At 43.9% G+C, this 19,810-nt stretch overlaps 2 long non-coding RNA genes and 1 pseudogene across 2 annotated transcripts; 2 read left to right on the top strand and 1 right to left on the bottom strand.

Moving 5' to 3' along the window:
• LOC142865867 (uncharacterized) lies at window positions 1-2,003 on the bottom strand. Its single transcript, XR_012915954.1, has 3 exons — window positions 1,858-2,003; window positions 1,060-1,112; window positions 1-357 (listed from the first exon to the last, which is right to left on the bottom strand). It is a non-coding gene; the product is annotated as an uncharacterized LOC142865867 (long non-coding RNA).
• A 29-nt stretch (window positions 2,004-2,032) lies between these two features.
• On the top strand, window positions 2,033-3,352 carry LOC142865870 (uncharacterized). Its single transcript, XR_012915957.1, has 2 exons — window positions 2,033-2,214; window positions 2,983-3,352. It is a non-coding gene; the product is annotated as an uncharacterized LOC142865870 (long non-coding RNA).
• Window positions 3,353-17,038: 13,686 nt separating this feature from the next.
• Window positions 17,039-18,344, top strand: LOC142865804 (zinc finger protein 449-like; annotated as a pseudogene).
• Window positions 18,345-19,810: the final 1,466 nt, after the last annotated feature.

The following is a 19,810-nucleotide window of genomic DNA, read 5'->3' as shown; positions in this document are numbered from 1 at the left end:
AAGAAGTGAAACAGAGCGTGCATTTTAATGGTGCCGTCAGGGGAAGGATTTGTTGATCCACACCATTTTCCTGGATTTCTCATAATCCACAGGGGACAGATGTGGGCAAACTGCATGGTGTTTGGGCAAAGGCCAGCTCCACCGTGGTGCTGCCTGCGTCAGCGTCCACAGCCAGTCCATCAGGTCAGCTTCGTGGCTGTGCCTCCCCAGCTGCCTACCGAGCAGCATGCCCAGCACCGTTTGATTGGCCAGGTGGGGCTTGAAGTACTCATCTGCCTTCCTCCTGATGCTCGCCGTGGATGTGCGGGGACCGGACTTAGAGTGTCCTCTCGGCATGACTGCGTGACTCCCGGGTGCCTTCAGAAAGACAGAACAGCAGAGACAGCCTGTGAGACTCGATGGAGTCAGCATCACCTGACCGAGCAACACCAAGCAGCCCAAGAAGCCCCTCCACACTTGTACCGACCAAACACTCACAGTCACACACGTACACACTCACACGCAGTCATGAGAGTCTGCTGTGAGCAATATCTGATTCGAATGTCAGCGTCACCATATCTTTGGTTCCCACACATAAGGGAGTATATTCCTAGAGTGTCTCCTGGTCCCCTGACATGGTGATCTATTCCTGTGTCAGTGGCTGGTCCTGTGCGGTGAGTTTTGGTGTCCTCTGTGGCAAGCTCCCCCTCTCAGGTAAGCTGTCACAGGGGATCCTCAATATAATTCTCTCTGGCCGTCCAGTTCCACACACACTCAAAATTGTGTTCTGATTTATACTGAAATGGTACTGAATTTACAGATTGATTTAGAGGAAAATGGATACCATTTCAAAAAATGATCTTCTGTTCCACAAAGAATTAGTACTTTTAGTATGATTTCAGTTTTCAAACTAGAGGCTAATATAAAGGTGATTGTGTATTTCCTTATATTTGAATTCATTATATTTGTAGCTGTTTCAGAATATTGGTGACCAATGTGAATGGGACATTTATTTGTATTATGTAACCTGGTCAGTAGAAGGATATACAATTTTTATACATTTAACTTATTTCAACCAACCTTTCCTGACCTATTTCCTATGTGATCAGCTTGGGTTTCCAGGAAGGCAATCCCTGAAAAGAAAGACAATTTTCCACACTCTTTTGTCAATAAAATACACCAATATGTTCCTGCCCCCAACCTCAATTTGTTTAGGACACTGAACACGGCCTCAGTGTCTTAACCCGACTCCATGTGGGGTAGGAGGAAACCTGGATGACCGACCTCCCCTGTCACTGCAGAAAGGCAGAGTGAGACCTCGGCCCCCGTTACGGGCAGCCGTGCCTCAATTCTGACTGGTGTCACGCGAGACTGAGTGAGGCAGCCAGTGTGGGGAAGCCACATCTCCTCATATAATGGCCCTGTCAGTTCCTCAGGAGAACAGCACTATAAAGAATACAGAGCCGTGTCCCCACCACTATACATCTGACAGCCTGGAAAACTTCATGTCCTACCCCTACACAATGCCGACGTGGGCCACCTTGAATGTTAACAACTTAGTTGTTTAGCTCAGAGACTGGGATCGTAGGATGACTACTCACACCCCAAATCTCTGCAAATGAACACCCCATTTACATGAATTGCAGATTATAAAAGTATTAATTGCAGAGTCATGACCAAGGCTCCATGCAGAGATTAAGAAGTCAGTAGAAAATTCTAGCTGGGACTAAGCTCCTGATTGGAACTTGAGGCCAAAATTGCTGAGCATTGGCCAAGGCACCTGTTGGGATGGGATGGGTACTGTGAGCTCCTCACACAGGGGAAATGTTAATGAAGGGGTTTGGCATAAGTCAGGGAGAAGCTCTGAGGCCAAGATACCTGAGTGTTCTTCCCAGAAGTGGCTGTGGGGTTGGTGCCCATGGGTGGGTAACAGCTGTTGCTCCTCCCAGCAACGCCCACTCACCGTCTTCAGGCCTGAACCGCAAGTAACCAAGGTGATATGACCAGTATTTGCAACTGGCAAGTGACTGTGTGATCCCAAGGTTCCAAGGGCAATTGTGAGTCACCGTTGTCACCATGACTCCTCTGGCTGCTAACCAATCAGGCCCTGGGACTCGGGGCAAGAGAGCAAGGTGAGGAGAGGAGTTATTCTTCTCACTGCTCACCCTCTGGTCCAGATTTCTCTCTGGTAGAGACCTGAGCGCTCTGAGTGGTACAATATCCTGACATACCAAGGTAATATAGGATGTTTTTCTGCCATTACCTATCTAATCTACCTGATAAACTCCCGCCCTTTTAGATAATTGGGGGATATGTGACTGTCAATTGTTCCAACTAATACAGAGATGCTCTTCAGAGAGGTGGGTAACAGCATAGGCCTGCAGGGGGAGGGAGTCTTGACCTGATTCTGATTCCCTCTTCCTGTGTCAGCCTGCAGTTCTGGGGACTCAGGACAGATCTGGCCTTGGCACAGCTTCCTGCACTGTCCTGATGTCTCCATGGCGCCCATGGCTTTGACCATTGCACCTTCAGACCTTAAACAGATTAGTCAGACCCCTTGTTCCTGATGTCAGATCCCTTCCTTCTTGAAATGCTTGTCATGGTCTCCCCTAACTCAGTTGTAGGCACACGCAGGGAGCAAGGCACACGAGGTCCTGCCTGTACCAAACTTCTAATAAATGGGAATACGGCCCAGGGAACAGGCAGTTACCGAACAGTGTGAGGGGTCCATCACTCAGTTTGTTAGTTAGTCAATCGGTCAATAAATTTAGCGAGTATCTACACATTCAGCAATTGAAACAGGTATTGTGCTAGTGAAGCAGAATCAAGATTATAGACCCAGACCCATGTGTATGACTTACTGCTGGTAGCAAGTGTGTTTGTGTGTGTCTGTGTCTCTGTGTGTGTGTGTGTGTGTGTGTGTGAGTCAAATGGTGGCATAGGGAGTGAGGATTACACCCCTGTGTCCACTTATCATCTGGATTTCATCATCATGTTTTTCAGGATTTTGGGTTGTGCTGTCTTCCTGAGGTTGTGTGGAGTCGACCAGTCATGGAGCAAGAACCTTCTAAAGTCACTCCCAAGGAACCTGCTCTGAGCATCAAGAAGTCAGGCAAATCCTCCACACGCAGCCAGGTCTCCAAAAACGTGCTGTACTTTCTCATCAGTCGACAACTGGGGAGGCCCAGACATGACGTGGACCTGGCACAGTGGGTGTGGATGCTCTCATAAGCGACACCAGGGTGGAGTTGGCATTTACTAAGGGGTCCTGAGACTTTGATGCTTATTCCTGCCCAGGATTTTGATAATAAATTAAATTAGAACAAACCCCTCCTCCCATATTTCAGCCATTAAAATAGAATCTGTAATTGCACTCCTTTCTGTCTGCTGTGTGTTTGTGACATGGCCTTCTTGGGTTACTCTGGCAGGTACTCTGCTCATCCCACCATTCCATGCAGGGGCTCTCAGACACTGGGGCGATGGTGAGATCATGCAGCACATCACATCTCCTCCACCATTAATCTGAAAAACGCCTAAAAGTGATAGTTATGTTGTACTTGGCCTTCCGAGAACCAAAGGCTCTTCTCCCTTCCCATGATGGAGAGTCATGCATTGTGTTTCCTCTAAAAGCTGACTGTTCATCCTAGTGAAAAGTCCTAGTTTAAGAACTGACCCTGAGCTGGGTTGAGGTTTAGGATATCTTTTAACATTGAAGATGTCAGGTACGGGGCTCCTTCCTTTTTAGGTACTTTCTGTCCTCATGGTGTGGGGGTCCAGAACTTGAGCTATATCCTGTAGGACAGCCCTCCAACCTTGCATGCTTCAGTCTCCACATCGTGCTACAACTGAGTTTCCAACAGGCCACCCAAGCACTGTGTGAGGGCAGATGTTCCTGGGTGAAGTTAAGGCTTGGAGGTTACACAGACCCGAGCTCATATTCAAACCTTGGTTGCCATAAAGAGTTCTTGGCCAAAACTGATGTTTTGACAAAAGCATGGTGTTGGAGAAGTTGTTCATAATTCCAAGAAATGTGGCTCTCCTAGCACAAGTAATAAGGAGGAATATAAATCAGATCTTCAATATATGGCCACTGTTCTGAAAAATTTAAGAAGCCATCCGTGATGAATTCATGCTTGACACATAATGAGTGCATGGATGGGCTAAAGAGGTATTAAAATAGTGCCTCTGGTTTGCAGAATTCCAGAAATGCTTCTCCAGGTAAATGAGCTGAAGGGACCCAGTGCCCTTCCTTCCTAGTCTCCTGAACCACAAGCGACTTCTGTTAACCTCACTCAAAGCCAGTGACCCTGGACAGAAGAGTGCTGGAAGTATTGATCTCAGCATCCCTGCACAAAGGACAAAGTGGGAGTCACAGCATGTTCTCATCACCTGCCATTCACCCCATTGGTGAAGGAGGGATCCCCCACCCCAAATGACATAAGAGGGCTGAGCACGTATCACCCAGCAGCGGGCAGATGGGATGGGCGGCAGCTCATTACTCACATGGAGTGAGTGGCGGTCTGGGGAAGAGGGCAGGGCAGGACATGCAAGGCCACAGGGGGCTGTGCTCAGGAGCAAAGGGAAGCAGCAAGGGCTGTGGGAGGGAGGCTTTTTACTGACCAGAGGGTGAAGTTCCTGCTCCCTTGTTCCCATGCTGGGATGTGACTGGTGTGCTTGGGTGGGTTGGTGCAGGCAGAGGCCTGAAGCCTCTTTGCTTGAGGACCAGGGATCGTGCAGCTGTTGCAGCCCTGTGGGAACTAGCTGGGTGGGGAGACTTTCCCCATGGGCAGGGCACATGTCTGGTGACAGCATGGGAGTTCATGGCCAGGCCTCTGAGGCCCTGTGAGTCTCAGAGCCATCAAGGCCACACATGGAATTTCAGGCCAGCAGTAGATGGAATGGCTGAGGAGAGTATAGAGCAGCAAGCCACCAAAGAATTATACCGCCATAGCCTCCTGGAAAATAAAAAGTTTTTAAGATACACACACACACACACACACACACACACACACACACACACACACACACACATATTGTGAAGAAAGCTGAGACTTGAAGGGTGCACTCAGCAACTGACCGAAATAAAGGAGTTGTAACTGGATCCATAAGCAACAAAATGTTTTTCAATAATATTTTTAGTTCCCTCATATTTGAAATGAGTTTTCAATGTCCACATTATGGCTCGGCCTGGCAGCTCTAAGTGACCTTGACAGTGAGATTTATCTGAGCCCAGGTAGGTTAGCATCTACAGTCTCAAAATGGGCAGAAAACAGACAAAGAACTCTCAGTAAGATTTGCTGACCTCCTGAAAGCAGAGAATAGAATATTGGTTGCCAGGGGCTGGCGAGAGGAGAGTGTTAGGAAGATGGAGATCAAGGGATACAAAAATTCAGTTAGACAGGAGGAAAAAGTTCAAGAGATCGATTGTTCAGCATGTTGACTACAGTTAATAACAACCTACTGTACTCTTGAAAATTGCTAGGGGAGTAGACTTGAAGTATTTTCACCACAAAAAAACACAAGTATGTGAGGTAATACAGTGTTAATTAGCTTGAATGAGCCATTTCACACCGTCTGTGTGTTTCAAAACACACAGACTTGTAACTTTCTGTTACACTGATGCATTGGTTTTTGCCTTTCTTTCCCAGGAGAAGCAAAACGTCCTAGGAAGCCTCACACCACCTGTTTGTCGGAGAAGACAACCTAAGAATACTCCACCACATACCAAGCCCAGAGACCCACTGAGCCTGTGCGAAAGGCTGAAAGAAAGACCCATGTTAACCCCTAGCTTATTGTAATACTAAAATCCTCTCCCTAGCAGGGACTTATCCACCATTTTCTGATCATGGGATGTATGTACTAGCATGATTTCTCTTGTGCTTGCATGCCCTGCACTCCACCCCAAACATACAATGATGTTTGTACCCCTCATGCATTATTCATTTCAACTGCAGAAACCCCCCCTGACCCTGTTGGGGTCAGAAAGGTAGATTTGAGGCCATTCATCACCTGCCCCTCCCAGTTGACACATCCACTGAAATGAATCCTTTCCTCCTTAACAATTCTCCCTGTCTCAGGAACTGGCTTTGTGTGCAGCAGGCAACATTGAACCCCGCCCCCCTTGTGGGTTTGTTCACAGAGTCAGGAAGAGGGAGAGGTGGGTATAGACTATAAGACACAGTGAGAAATAGCTTGATGTTTTGATGAATCAATTTGTTAATTGACCAATAAATATGTATATTTTTATCATGTACAACATGATATTTTGAAACACACAGACGGTGTGAAATGGCTCATTCAAGCTAATTAACATTGTATTACCTCACATACTTGTGTTTTTTGTGGTGAAAATACTTCAAATCTACTCCCCTAGCAATTTTCAAGAGTACAGTAGGTTGTTATTAACTGTAGTCAACATGCTGAACAATCGATCTCTTGAACTTTTTCCTCCTAACTGAATTTTTGTATCCCTTGATCTCCATCTTCCTAACACTCTCCTCTCGCCAGCCCCTGGCAACCAATATTCTATTCTCTGCTTTCAGGAGGTCAATCTCTTTAGATTTCACATGTAAGTGAGATCGTATGGTATTTGCCTTTCAGTGACTTCCAAGTCCATCTAGTACATGGTTCAATTTTTTCTTTTTTTTTTTGGTTGTTTGGTGTATCTACAATGCAAGGAATTTTATATCATCTTGATACTAGTTCTGTCATCACTCTTGCTCTCACTATTTCCCCTACAGACATCTGCTTGCCATTTGCCTCTTCGTTCTCAGATGCATGGCCTGTCGCATTGGCTGGGGATGAGCTAATATCTGTGGGATTGCCCACAGGTGGAGGCAGTTTACAACTTCTGCAGAATTGTTTTCACACTCAAAATCCACCATTAACCGTATTAGCCAACTTTCGTCTTCCAGTTCTAAATATCTCTTTTTTTCTGTACTAAACCATAAAAGCTGGGTTACGGAGTGTTTTTACATAATGCTGAAAAATATTATTTCTGACAACCAGTAAGAAAATTTGGACAACTTAAAAAAATCTAATGTATTGCAGTTCTGAGGTTAAGATCAGATACGATGTGGTTAGGAGATGAATTTCTAAGTCTAGTTAATTTTGACTTACATGGTCACATGGTACTATTGGCTGTCATATTGGACAGCACAGTTCTAGAGGGCCTGCAGATGGGTGTGGACATTTTGTAAACCTTCTGGAAATTGCATTCCATATTGGATGTGTATCTGTATTTTTCTAGGTAGTGAGTCTGAGACAACATAGGGACAAGACTCAGGCCCCTGAGCCTAACCATGAAAGTGAACTTAACTAGGTCTAATTAACTACAAAGAGCTAAAACAAATCGTTTCCTAAACTGTGGAATTTAAACCATAATCATGTAAGGGAAGCGTTAAACTCTCTGTCCCGTGGGTCATGATTTTCAAGACCAGTAAAGCAAGACACTGACACAAGCTGATAAGTTACCCCTCTATAAAGAAACCAGACCTATCCAGACCTAGCTGCCTCAAGTCAGAATAGACACCCATACTGACATTATCTTAACTTTGTAATTTCATTTTAATGCCAAAATCATGCTCATATTAGAGGTTTAACATGATAATGAGACATACAATGCATGAAGAAGCATGTAATATAACTAAACAGCACAAAAAAAGTCCACCTCTACGTGCGCATACATCACCCCTTTCCCACCTAACCCCCTTTAAACTGTCCCTGAACCCCAATCACAAAGCCATCCAGAAATTCTTCCTCCTATGCTGATTGCCTTGTGCTGGAGCATAAGTCCCAATAAAGCCTTGTCTGGGAAAACTTGCTTGGCCTCTTGTCAATTTCCATTGCATAGATAGCCTAAGAACCCATGATTGGTAACATATTTTGTGGCATCCCAGAAGGGACCACGGGATTAGGGGAACATTTCCCTTCCCCTTAGGGCTGGAGGGTCAGCTGGACCTCCAGATAGGGTCCGCTGGTGCCTGATAATCAGCCACCTGAACCTTTAATTCAGCATCACCATGACTGGTAAGTCTTCCTCTGATCTCCTGGGGCTCCTCACCTCCTCCCAGAGAGTGTTTCCCTCCCCTCCCTCGCCTCCCTTCCCCTCCCCTGCCCTCCTCTCCCCTCCCCTCCCCTCCCCTTCCCTCCCCTTCCCTTCCCTTCCTTCTGGTGCCCCTTTTATTGCCCCTTTTATTTTCCTCACTTTCTCTTAGTTTTTCCTCTTTGAGTTGCCTTAATAAACATCAGTGAGGGATGGATTAAAATGGCCCACTCCTCATTTTTCTTATTTGAGTTGCCTTAAAAGACATCCATGAGGGATGCATTGACACAGCCAACTCCTGGTTTTTCTGGTTTCAATCACTTTAATAGCCATCCGTGTGGGACAGATTGAAATGACTGACCCCCTGAGATTGATCAACCTGGCAGGCGGTGGGAAGGGTTACACCTCTCTCCTGGCCTCTGGTAGAGGAACTCTTTCTGGCACCCTGGCTCTTGATTCTGTGACTTTTTAAAAACCCCTTATTACTTTACTTTCCTTTGTCACACTTTGTAAGGAAGAGAGGCCTGTGACCAATTTTATTGCTTGTCTGTCCAAGCTTATAGTCCTGTTGATTCTCTATGTTGTTTTTGTGAAGAAAGGATCAACAGAGGTGAGTCCAATCTTGGCCTCATCCATTTTCTCTTTTTGTACATAAAGAAAAATTTAGAGTTCAAATGGTCAATCTGCCACTATAGAGTTTAAGTGTAGAGTCTGTTAGGCTCTCCATTTTATTTTCTGTCTACTTTGAATCTACAATTGCTAAGTTACTCATGTTGAGGTAAAATTCACCTATGTATGGTATCACTAATTCAAAGTTATTAATGCTGAGAGTGGCCATATCTAGCTACAATGTAACATTGAAAATTCATTTAAAAAGAAAGAAAAAATGATAAAAAGCCTTTTTTTAAAACTCAAAATACCATGGAACCTGCTTTATCCAAAACTTTGATCCATAGCTTTCATTATATTGCCTATTGGGAAAACCAAAGTTTAACTATGTGAACAAGTTCCAATTTTGTGAGAAACAACTTGGATTCAACCATTTTTTGCAAACTGGTAAGTTTACATTGTTATCTCATGACTAGAATTCAGAGGTAAAAGCTATTAGATCTTTGTGCGTATTGTATATATATTTGTTTAAATATGATTAGGTGTATGTACCTATATGTATTATGTGCTGTATCTACATGGTACCAAATGGACTTACAAAGAGATGCCCACAAATTAAGTAAACAAGTCTAAATACATTTCAGATTCTCATGAATGTAGTATATCTTTAATAAATAAACTGAGTTTAAAAAAATTATTGGTCGGGTCAGTCGTGGTGGCTCACACCTGTAATCCTGGCACTCTGGAAGGCAGAGGAGGGCGGATTGCTGGAGGTCAGTAGTTCGAAACCAGCCTGAGCACGAGCGAGACCCTGTCTATACTATAAATGGAAAGAAATTAATTGGCCAACTAATATATATATATATATATATATATATATATATATATATATATAATGAGTGAGCTGGGCATGGTGGTGCATGCTTGTAGTCCCAGCTACTCGGGAGGCTGAGGCAGAAGGATTGCTTGAGCCCAGGAGTTTGAGGTTGCTGTGAGCTAGGCTGATGCCACGGCACTCACTCTAGCCTGGGCAACAAAGCGAGACTCTGTTTCAAAAAAAAAATTATTGGGCTGGCGCAGTGGCTCATGCTTGTAATCCTAGCACTCTGGGAGGCTGAGGCTTGCGGATTGCTCGAGGTCACGAGTTCAAAGCCAGCCTGAGCAAGAGCGAGACCCCATCTCTACTATAAATAAAAAGAAATTAATTGGCTAACTAAATATATATAGAAAAAATTAGCCGGGCATGGTGGCACAGGCCTGTAGTCTCAGCTACTCGGGAGGCTGAGGCAGAAGGATTGATTGAGTCCAGGAGTTTGAGGTTGCTGTGAGCTAGGCTGATGCCATGGCACTCACTCTAGCCTGGGCAACAAAGTGAGACTCTGTCTCAAAAAATAAAAAAAAATTAGCTTCCTTCCTGGCAAGATGGCGGACGAATAACACCGCCAAACAGAGTCTCTCTGCAGAAAAGACAGATTCTAGCCAAAATTAGAGGAAAGAAGCAAGAAGACGAGCATACAGCGGACAAGAGCCGGAAGGAGGGGTACCTGAGACCCCGGGAGACTCCACGGGAGGAGGCTGCGGAGGAGAACTGGAGGCTGAGACCACCGGAGCAGCCCGGAGACCAGCGGGAAGGGTAGGTGTATTGGCTGTTTCCCCTCCCCTGCCTTTGGGACTGCTGGTGGGCTCCCCAGCCGGTGGAGAGACCTGCGGACACCAGCCCAGAGACCGCCGCCGCCAGCCAGCGGTGAGCCTGTAGCAGACGTGGCACCAGGTTCCCAACTTCCTCCGGGCACCTCCGTGTGCACAGACCCGAGCCGTGCGGCAGGCGCCATATTGCCTCCTCCTCCCCTCCGCCGACCCTACCCGCGGCTGTCCAGAGAGACAATACAGCCACCAGCCGGAGGCACCTCCAGGGAACGGGGCCATCCCTCTTGGGACCGTACAGCTGACTCAGGGGAACTCAGACTGTGAGCTCCCTACCCGCCCGCCCTCCCAGGTGCTGCTGGCACTGAGTTCCCAGGAGAAAGGTGCCGACTCAGAGGCTGAGAGACATAGACCCAGCTTGGGCTCCCTGTGGGTGAATTGGGACCGGAAATCCTCTCCCTAGTGGGGACACAGTTTGAACTCTGGGACCCAGAGGTCGGACCTGCAGACCAGATCCCTTGCACCGAGGGCTAGCATTGCCCAGGGCACAGAAAGGTTATACGTGAACAGCCTATGGAGGTGTGTTTGCCTCCAGGGGCGGATCGGCGTCCTAGAGGGCAACCCTCCTACCAGTAGGAGGATGTGCGCCCAACCCAGGTGGCGTTCCTGTGCAGGGAACCTCCCCGCCGACATCACAGTCCCGGGAGGCCTAGTGGCTTGTGGTCTGGCCTGCTAGCAGAGACCCAGGAGTAGCTGCAGACTTGGGGAGGGTGGAAGGAAGCGAGGCCGCTCTAGACTGCCGGTCTCAGACAGCCCCGCCCCCACACCCAGACTTTCTGGCTGAGCGGGACCATTCCAGCCCCGCCCTGACAGCTTGCCCTGGAAGCTGAGAACAGAACTTTGACCCCTGCTAACGGCCTGAGGGCAGGCTTACACAAAATCCACAGCATAGCCTGTTCCTCCAAGCAAACGCCACCTACTGACAGGGACGGCATCCTGCACAGCCTTTTCACGGCACCCACTGACTCAATATACAGGGAGTGGTCCAATTTCACCCACAGACACCACTCAACGCCTCAGAAACTAAACAAGGTGTGTGAATACCCAAACAGTAACTTAAGGAAAGAAACAACAACTGATCGACATGGGAAGAAATCAGCGAGAGAACTCTGGAAATATGAGAACCAAACGGAAAACACACCCCCAAAGAGGAGCACCAGCCCCCTAGAAACGGACACCAACCAAAATCAGGCAACCAATATGACAGAAGAGAATTTCGTATGTGGATCATAAGAACACTCACCAGGCTGAAACAACAACTCAATAACCAACATAAAGAAACCACAAAAAGCCTCCAGGATATGGGAACAGAAATAGACACAATGAAGAGAAGTGTAATCGAACTCCTGGAAATGAAGAATCAATTCAAGGAACTACAAAATACAGTGGAAAGTTTCAAGAACAGGGTAGATGAAACAGAAGAACGAACCTCAGAGCTTGAAGATAACACCCTCCAATTAAATAAATCAGTCACAGAGATAGAGCAGAGAAACAAGAGAAAAGAGCAAAGCATACAAGAGCTGTGTGATTATGTGAAGAAACCTAATGTGAGGGTTATAGGCTTACAAGAAGGGGAAGAAGACAACACTCAAAGGTTGGACAAGCTGTTTGAAGATATAATAGAGGAAAATTTCCCAGGCCTTGCTCAAAATCTTGATATACAAGTTCAAGAAGCTCAGAGGACACCTGGGAGATTCAATGCAAACAGGAAGATGTCACGACATGCAGTCATCAGATTGACCAAGTATCAACCAAAGAGGCCCTTCTAAGAGCTGTAAGACAAAAGAAGCAAGTAACATACAAGGGAAAGCCAATTCGAATAACATCAGACTTCTTTAATGAGACCTTACAAGCAAGGAGAGACTGGGGCCCCATTCTCACTCTTTTGAAACAAAACAATGCCCATCCTAGAATATTATTCCCTGCAAAACTGAGCTTCGTATATGAAGGAGAAATAAAAACATTCTCAGACAAGCAAAGGCTCAGAGAATTCACCAAGACAAGACCAGCCCTACAAGAAGTACTTAAAACAGCGTTACGTACGGAACATCATAATAATAACCCACGAATATAAAAACAACCAAAACCCAAGATATTAGAGGCCAGATATTACAGTGGCTCAAGACAGAACTCATAGCAACAACATCCAACCCAACAGAATGAACAGTAATCTACCTTACCTATCAGTTCTCTCAATAAATGTGAATGGCTTAAAGTCTCCACTCAAGAGACATAGGCTGGCTGAATGGATAAGAAAATACAGGCCAAGTATATGCTGTCTTCAGGAAACACATCTAACCTGCAAGGATGCATATAGACTAAAAATAAAAGGGTGGAGATAAATATTCCAAGCAAATAGAAGCAAAAAGAAGGCTGGTGTGGCAGCTCTAATTTCAGACGATTTAGTTTTTAAACTAACAAAAGTAGTGAAAGACAAAGAGGGTCATTAGATAATGGTGAAAGGCACAGTTCATCACGAAGAGATAACAATTTTAAATATATATGCACCCAACTTAGGTGCACCCAGATTCATAAAGCAAACCTTACTGGAGCTAAGCAAATGGATTAATAGCAGCTCCATAATCACTGGAGATTTCAACACCCCACTGACGGCACGAGACAGATTCTCCAAACAGAAAATTAATAAAGAAATAATGGACTTAAACAAAACTCTAGAACAATTGGGTCTGACTGACATCTACAGAACATTCTACCCAAAATCCACTGAATATACGTTCTTCTCATCAGCTCACGGGACATCCCCTAAGATTGACCATATCCTAGGACACAAAGAAAATCTCAAGAAATTTAAAAAAATAGAAATCATACCATGTACCTTCTCATATCACAGTGGAATAAAAGTAGAAATCAACCCTGACAGAAACTCACATTTCTACACAAAAACGTGGAAATTAAACAACCTCTTACTAAATGATTACTTCGTAAATGAAGAAATCAAGGCTGAAATAAAAAAATTCTATGAAGAAAACGACAATGGAGAGACAAGTTATCAACTCCTCTGGGACACAGCTAAAGCAGTTCTTAGAGGAAATTTTATCTCCATAAATGCCTATAACCAAAAGACAAAAACATCACAAATAGACAATCTAATGAAACGACTCAAAGAGCTGGAAAAAGAACAACAGACCAACCCCAAACCCAGCAGAAGAAGTGAAATCAACAAGATCAAATCAGAACTAAACGAAATTGAAAACAGGGAAGCTATTCAGGAGATTATTAAAACAAAAAGTTGGTTCTTTGAAAAAATAAACAAAATTGACACGCCATTGGCTAAGCTAACGAAAAGCAGAAAAGAGAAATCTCTAATAAGCTCCATCAGGAACAAAAAAGGAGATATCACAACTGATCCCAAAGAGATACAAGATACAATTCATGAATACTACAAAAATCTTTATGCACAAAAACTGGAAAATGTGGAGGAAATGGACAAATGTCTAGAAACACGCAGCCTCCCTAGGCTCAACCAGGAAGAAATAGATTCCCTGGACAGACCAATCTCAACAGCTGAAATAGAAACAGCAATTAAAAATCTCCCTAAAAATAAAAGTCCCGGTCCAGATGGCCTCACACTCGAATTTTACCACACTTACAAAGAAGAACTAGTACCTATCTTGCAGAAATTATTCCACAACATCGAGAAGAATAGAAACCTCCCCGACACCTTTTATGAAGCAAATATTACTCTGATACCAAAACCAGGAAAGGATACAACAAAAAAAGAAAACTACAGACCAATACCCCTAATGAATATATATGGAAAAATTTTGAACAAAATCGTAGCTAACCGAATCCAGACACTTATCAAAAAAATAATCCACCACGACCAAGTGGGCTTCATCCCAGGGATGCAGGGATGGTTCAACATATGTAAATCTATAAATGCAATTCACCACATAAACAGAAGCGAAAACAAAGACCACATGATTCTTTCAATAGATGCAGAAAAAGCTTTTGACAAAATTCAACACTCTTTCATGATACAAACACTTGAGAAAATAGGCATAGAAGGGACATACCTAAAAATGATACAAGCCATATATGACAGACCCATAGCCAACATCATACTGAATGGGGAAAGATTGAAATCATTCCCACTTAGAACTGGAACCAGACAAGGCTGCCCACTATCTCCACTTCTGTTCAACATAGTGCTGGAAGTCTTGGCTACAGCAATCAGACAGGAAAATGGAATCAAAGGTATCCAAATAGGGGCAGAAGAGATCAAACTTTCACTGTTTGCTGATGATATGATATTGTATCTAGAAAACCCCAAAGATTCAACCAAGAAACTCCTGGAACTGATCAATGAATTTAGTAAAGTCTCAGGATATAAAATCAATACACAGAAATCAGAGGCATTCATATATGCCAACAACAATCTAATTGAGAACCAAATCAAAGACTCAATTCCCTTCACAATAGCAACAAAGAAATTAAAGTACCTAGGAATATACTTAACCAAGTATGTAAAAGACCTCTACAGGGAGAACTATGAAACACTGAGGAAGGAAATAGCAGAGGATGTAAACAGATGGAAATCCATACCATGCTCGTGGATCGGCAGACTCAATATCATCAAAAGGTCTATAGTACCCAAACTGATCTACAGATTCAATGCAATACCCATTAAAATCCCATCAGCATTCTTCACAGATATAGAAAAAATAATTTTACGCTTCGTATGGAACCAAAGAAGACCCCGAATATCAAGAGCAATTCTAGGCAACAAAAACAAAATGGGAGGCATTAATATGCCAGATATCAAACTATACTACAAAGCTGTAGTAATTAAATCAATATGGTATTGGCACAAAAATAGGAATATTGACCAGTGGAACAGATGTGAGAATCCTGATATAAAACCATCCTCAGATAGCCATATAATCTTTGACAAAGCAGACAAAAATATACGCTGGGGAAAAGAATCCCTTTTCAATAAATGGTGCTGGGAAAACTGGATAGCCACCTGTAGAAGGCTAAAACAGGACCCACACCTTTCACCTCTCACAAAAATCAACTCACACTGGATAACAGACTTAAACCTAAGGTATGAAACTATTAGACTTCTAGAGGAAAAAGTTGGAAACACTCTCCTATACATTGGCCTAGGCAACGAGTTTATGAAGAAGTCCCCAAAGGCAATCACAGCAGCAACAAAAATAAATAAATGGAACATGATCAAACTAAAAAGCTTCTCCACAGCCAAAGAAATAGTCATGAAAGTAAACAGACAACCTACAGAATGGGAGAAAATTTTTGCATCCTATGCATCCGATAAGGGACTGATAACTAGAATATACTTAGAACTCACGAAAATCAGGAAGAAAAAATCAAATAACCCCATTAAAATGTGGGCAAAGGACTTGAACAGAAACTTTTCTAAAGAACACAGAAGAATGGCCAACAAACATAAGAAAAAATGCTCAACATCTCTAATCATCAGGGAAATGCAAATCAAAACCACAATGAGATATCAGTTAACCCCAGTGAGAATGGCCTTTATCAAAAAATCTCCAAACAATAAATGTTGGCGTGGTTGCGGAGAGAGCGAAACACTCCTACACTGCTGGTGGGACTGCAAATTAGTTCAACCTCTGTGGAAAGCAATATGGAGATACCTTAAAGCGATACAAGTGAATCTACCATTTGATCCAGCAATACCATTGCTGGGCATCTACCCAAAAGATCCAATGACACTCTACAAAAGGGACACCTGCACTCGAATGTTTCTAGCAGCACAATTCATAATTGCAAGGCTGTGGAAACAGCCCAAGTGCCCATCAATCCAAGAATGAATTAATAAAATGTGGTATATGTATACCATGGAGTACTATTCAGCTCTAAGAAACAATGGTGATATAGCACATCTTATATTTTCCTGGTTAGAGCTGGAACCCATACTCCTAAGTGAAGTATCCCAAGAATGGAAAAACAAGCACCAGATATATTATCCAGCAAACTGGTATTAACTGAGTAGCACCTAAGTGGACACATAGGTACTACAGTAATAGGGTATTGGGGAGGGGGGGGAGGGTATATACATATATAACGAGTGATATGCGCACTATCTGAGTGATGGTCATGCTGGAGACTCAGACTTGTGGGGGCAGGGGGGGAAATGGGCATTTATTGAAACCTTAAAATCTGTACCCCATAATATGCCGAAAAACAAAAAAGTTACCTGCCTTCAGTTACTTATTTCCTACCATTACTGAGGGCAGTAGTAGTCATCCTATTATTATTAGTTTTTGATCCCTGATTTTTAATCTCTTACTATAGTTTGTGACTTCCAGGCTCCAACAGTTCTATGTCAAACTGATGGTGACACAGGGAATCCAACCTATACCATGTGTTAAAATCCTGAGTCGCTATAAATCATTAGCTCAATCAGAGAGAGATTTTTTCCACCTCCCAAAGGATACGGATGACAAGCCTATTCAGTAGGAAGCAGCTCTGGAAGATGAGACCTTTGGCCCTTCTCCTTAAGAATAAGGAGCCTAAAATCTCTCAGGGGGGAATGAGACAGCACAGGGACAGGACTCGGACCCCTCATCCCTCAACATGGAAGTCAACATAGCACCGCCTGATTAACTGCAAAAGAGCTAAAACAAATATTTTCCTAACTTCTGGAATTCAGCCCATACCTATGTAAGGAAGGGCCAAATAAACTATCTGTGAGTAATGTTTTTCAAGACCACTAAAACAAGAAACCCACAGAAGCTGGTGAGGCACCTGGCTGCAAAGAAACCAGACCTATCCAGATCTAACTGCCTCAAGCCAGAATAGATCCCCATGTGGACATTACCTTGACTTTTTCCTGATTGTAATCTCATTTTTAATGCTAAAAATCATGCTCAGTGGTAGAGATTCAACTTGCTAATGAGGCATAGGCATGAAAAAGCATGCAGCAGAACTACATAGAGCAAGAAAATCTCCACCTCTACACACATACACATCACCATTTTGCCACCCAAGCCTATTTAAAACCGTCCCTTGACTCCCTTCAGGGAACCAGGCAGGAATTTTTTCCCCTATGCTGACTGCCTTGTGCTCCAGCATAAGCCCCAATAAAGCCTTGTCTGGGAAAAGTTGCTTGGCCTCTTGTCAATTTCCATTGCATCCAGAGGCTAAGAACTCATGGTAGGTAACAACATACTTTTCATTAGATTCTCTAACAGTAAAACAGATTATGAACTGCTTCTTTGAGACTTTGGTATAAGTAAGTCAGTTAAGGGTGGTAAGCATTTACTCTTGCCACCACTGATGATCTCCTTTCTCATGTTTTCCTGTCCTCGGTTATAGGTGACTCCCTCTTGCCCGATGATTACAGTGAAACAAATTAGAACCTGAGACTTCAGGCCCCAGGTAAACTATAAACTGCTAGAAGGGGTTTATTGCTGAGGATCTAGGTTGTCCAATCCAGGACTCCTTGAATAAATCAGTCCTCTGTGTTTCAAGAGTATGATACTGGTTGTGAAGTCTTCCATCAGCGCCTTAGGCAGTTCGAGTATAGAGAAGCACCAGACCACGTGAGATTTTCAACAAACTCTGGGAGCTTTACTGTCAATGGCTGAAGCCAAAGGTGCGCTTTAGGGAACAAATCCTGGAGCTGCTGGTATTGGAGCCATTCCTAACCATCCTGCGCATGGAGATAGAGACCTGGGTGAGGGAACATTGACAGACAATAAAGTAGGACTTGTGTCACCAATAGAAGACAAACAAAGAAAACTTGAGATACCAGAGCAACAGCTGAGAAAAGAGTTCGGGATCTTTGTAACTGACCCAAAGGATGTATCCAAGGAAGCTAGGACTAGACTAGAGATTTTGTTGCTGTGTGGTTCCCCAGCCCTAGGATTTCCTTACAGTCCCTTTCATTTTTCTACTCTGCTGGAAACAGTGCATGGGCCAGTTGCCTCTAGCCCTATCAGATGCAATTGACCTTCTACAACAAATAGTGTATAATGTCCCTAGTACCATTCTTAAATGAAATTCAAAGATAACATAATCTACCTTTGCGCAACAAACAATAGGAACAATATATTGTTCTATTGCCTGCCACCCTAATATGGCCATGGTCTATTTTATTATTCCTCATGATTTTTGCTTTCTCCAAGTATCATTTAAAAAAACAGAAGAATAAGAACAGAAAGCAGATGGAATGTGGTCCACAAAATCTAAAATATTTACTATCTGGCTCTTTATAGAAAAAGTTTGTCAGCCTTGAGTCACGTGGAGTCTAGGATAGATGTGAAAGAAAAGAAATTAAGAGCAATTTATTATAACCTGATATGAATTTCAACATATACATGTTTGGGCTTGATTGCACCAGAAGACATCATGAAGTCCTCAGATGCTTGCATCTATGCATAGAATCACTCACTGGGAGTGGGACAGCCAGAAATTCAGACTGGTCAAGTGATCATTGTAATATTCTTCAGTATGATAGCCAGTAACTTTATGTAGCCACTGGACACTTGCAATGTAGATGATGAGACAGAGAAACTAAATTTTAATCCAGCATGATGTTAGTAATTGTTTTTCAATTAAGTTATCCATACATTTAAATGGCCACATGTGACCAGTGTCCACCATATTGAACAGCACAGCTCTAGGCAAAGGTTGGAAGAAGGGCATCCAGTTTTGACCTTTTTACTGTGTCAGCTAGAGGGATCCTGATACCCACGGGTGACACAGGAAGGTACCCCGTCCCTTTATTGACAACCCCGTCCCCCAAGCGAGAGACAAGAAAGACAAGTAAGCAATATTCTGAATTTGGGATTGATCATTCCACGTCTCAATGACTGTTGTGTAGAACAAGCAGAGGTCAACACCAAATAATTTTGTCCCGTAATCCCTCTCAATGCCCAAGCCACGTCCATTCTGCTGGGTTCTTTCTTCTCTTCTCCCCATTATCAACCCAGGGTCAGCACTACTATTTTTGATTATGATCAGATAATAAAATACCTTTGGTGACCATGGTATTCCACCTGGTCAGTGTTCAGTAATTTCTCTGTCCTGTCCAAAATAGTAATCCCCAGTGTAATCTACAATGTCCAAGCATCTCACTTCTCACAGATCAGGCTTGGCAAGGGCAGTAGGAAAGGGCAGTGAGGTGAGGTAAGACCCTTTCATGAGCACTCAGATAGCACCTGGCCCCTCCCCTTGTGAAACCTCTTGTCCCCCACGTCTGCTGAACATGGGGAGGGACACAGGGTCAGGGTGAGGAAATGGCTCCCTACCTGGATGGAGGTTAGCAGCTGTTTAGTCCTGACTTTTACTTCCTCGCCTGGGGCTGCCACCACTGTTTGTGGAACTCATCACTGGGCCTTGAGCCCCTGCATTCCCTGACATTTGGCCTCCATGCAGATCTCCTGAGAGAACGCCTCGAGCTCCCTGCCACTCCCATTTTAAATTTGTTTGTGATTCCCACTCCTTTCTTGTGCCAACCCCAGA

This window comes from Microcebus murinus, chromosome X (genome assembly GCF_040939455.1).
Source record: "Microcebus murinus isolate Inina chromosome X, M.murinus_Inina_mat1.0, whole genome shotgun sequence".
Lineage (NCBI taxonomy): Eukaryota > Metazoa > Chordata > Mammalia > Primates > Cheirogaleidae > Microcebus > Microcebus murinus.
This window is presented reverse-complemented; position numbering and strand designations above follow the sequence as displayed.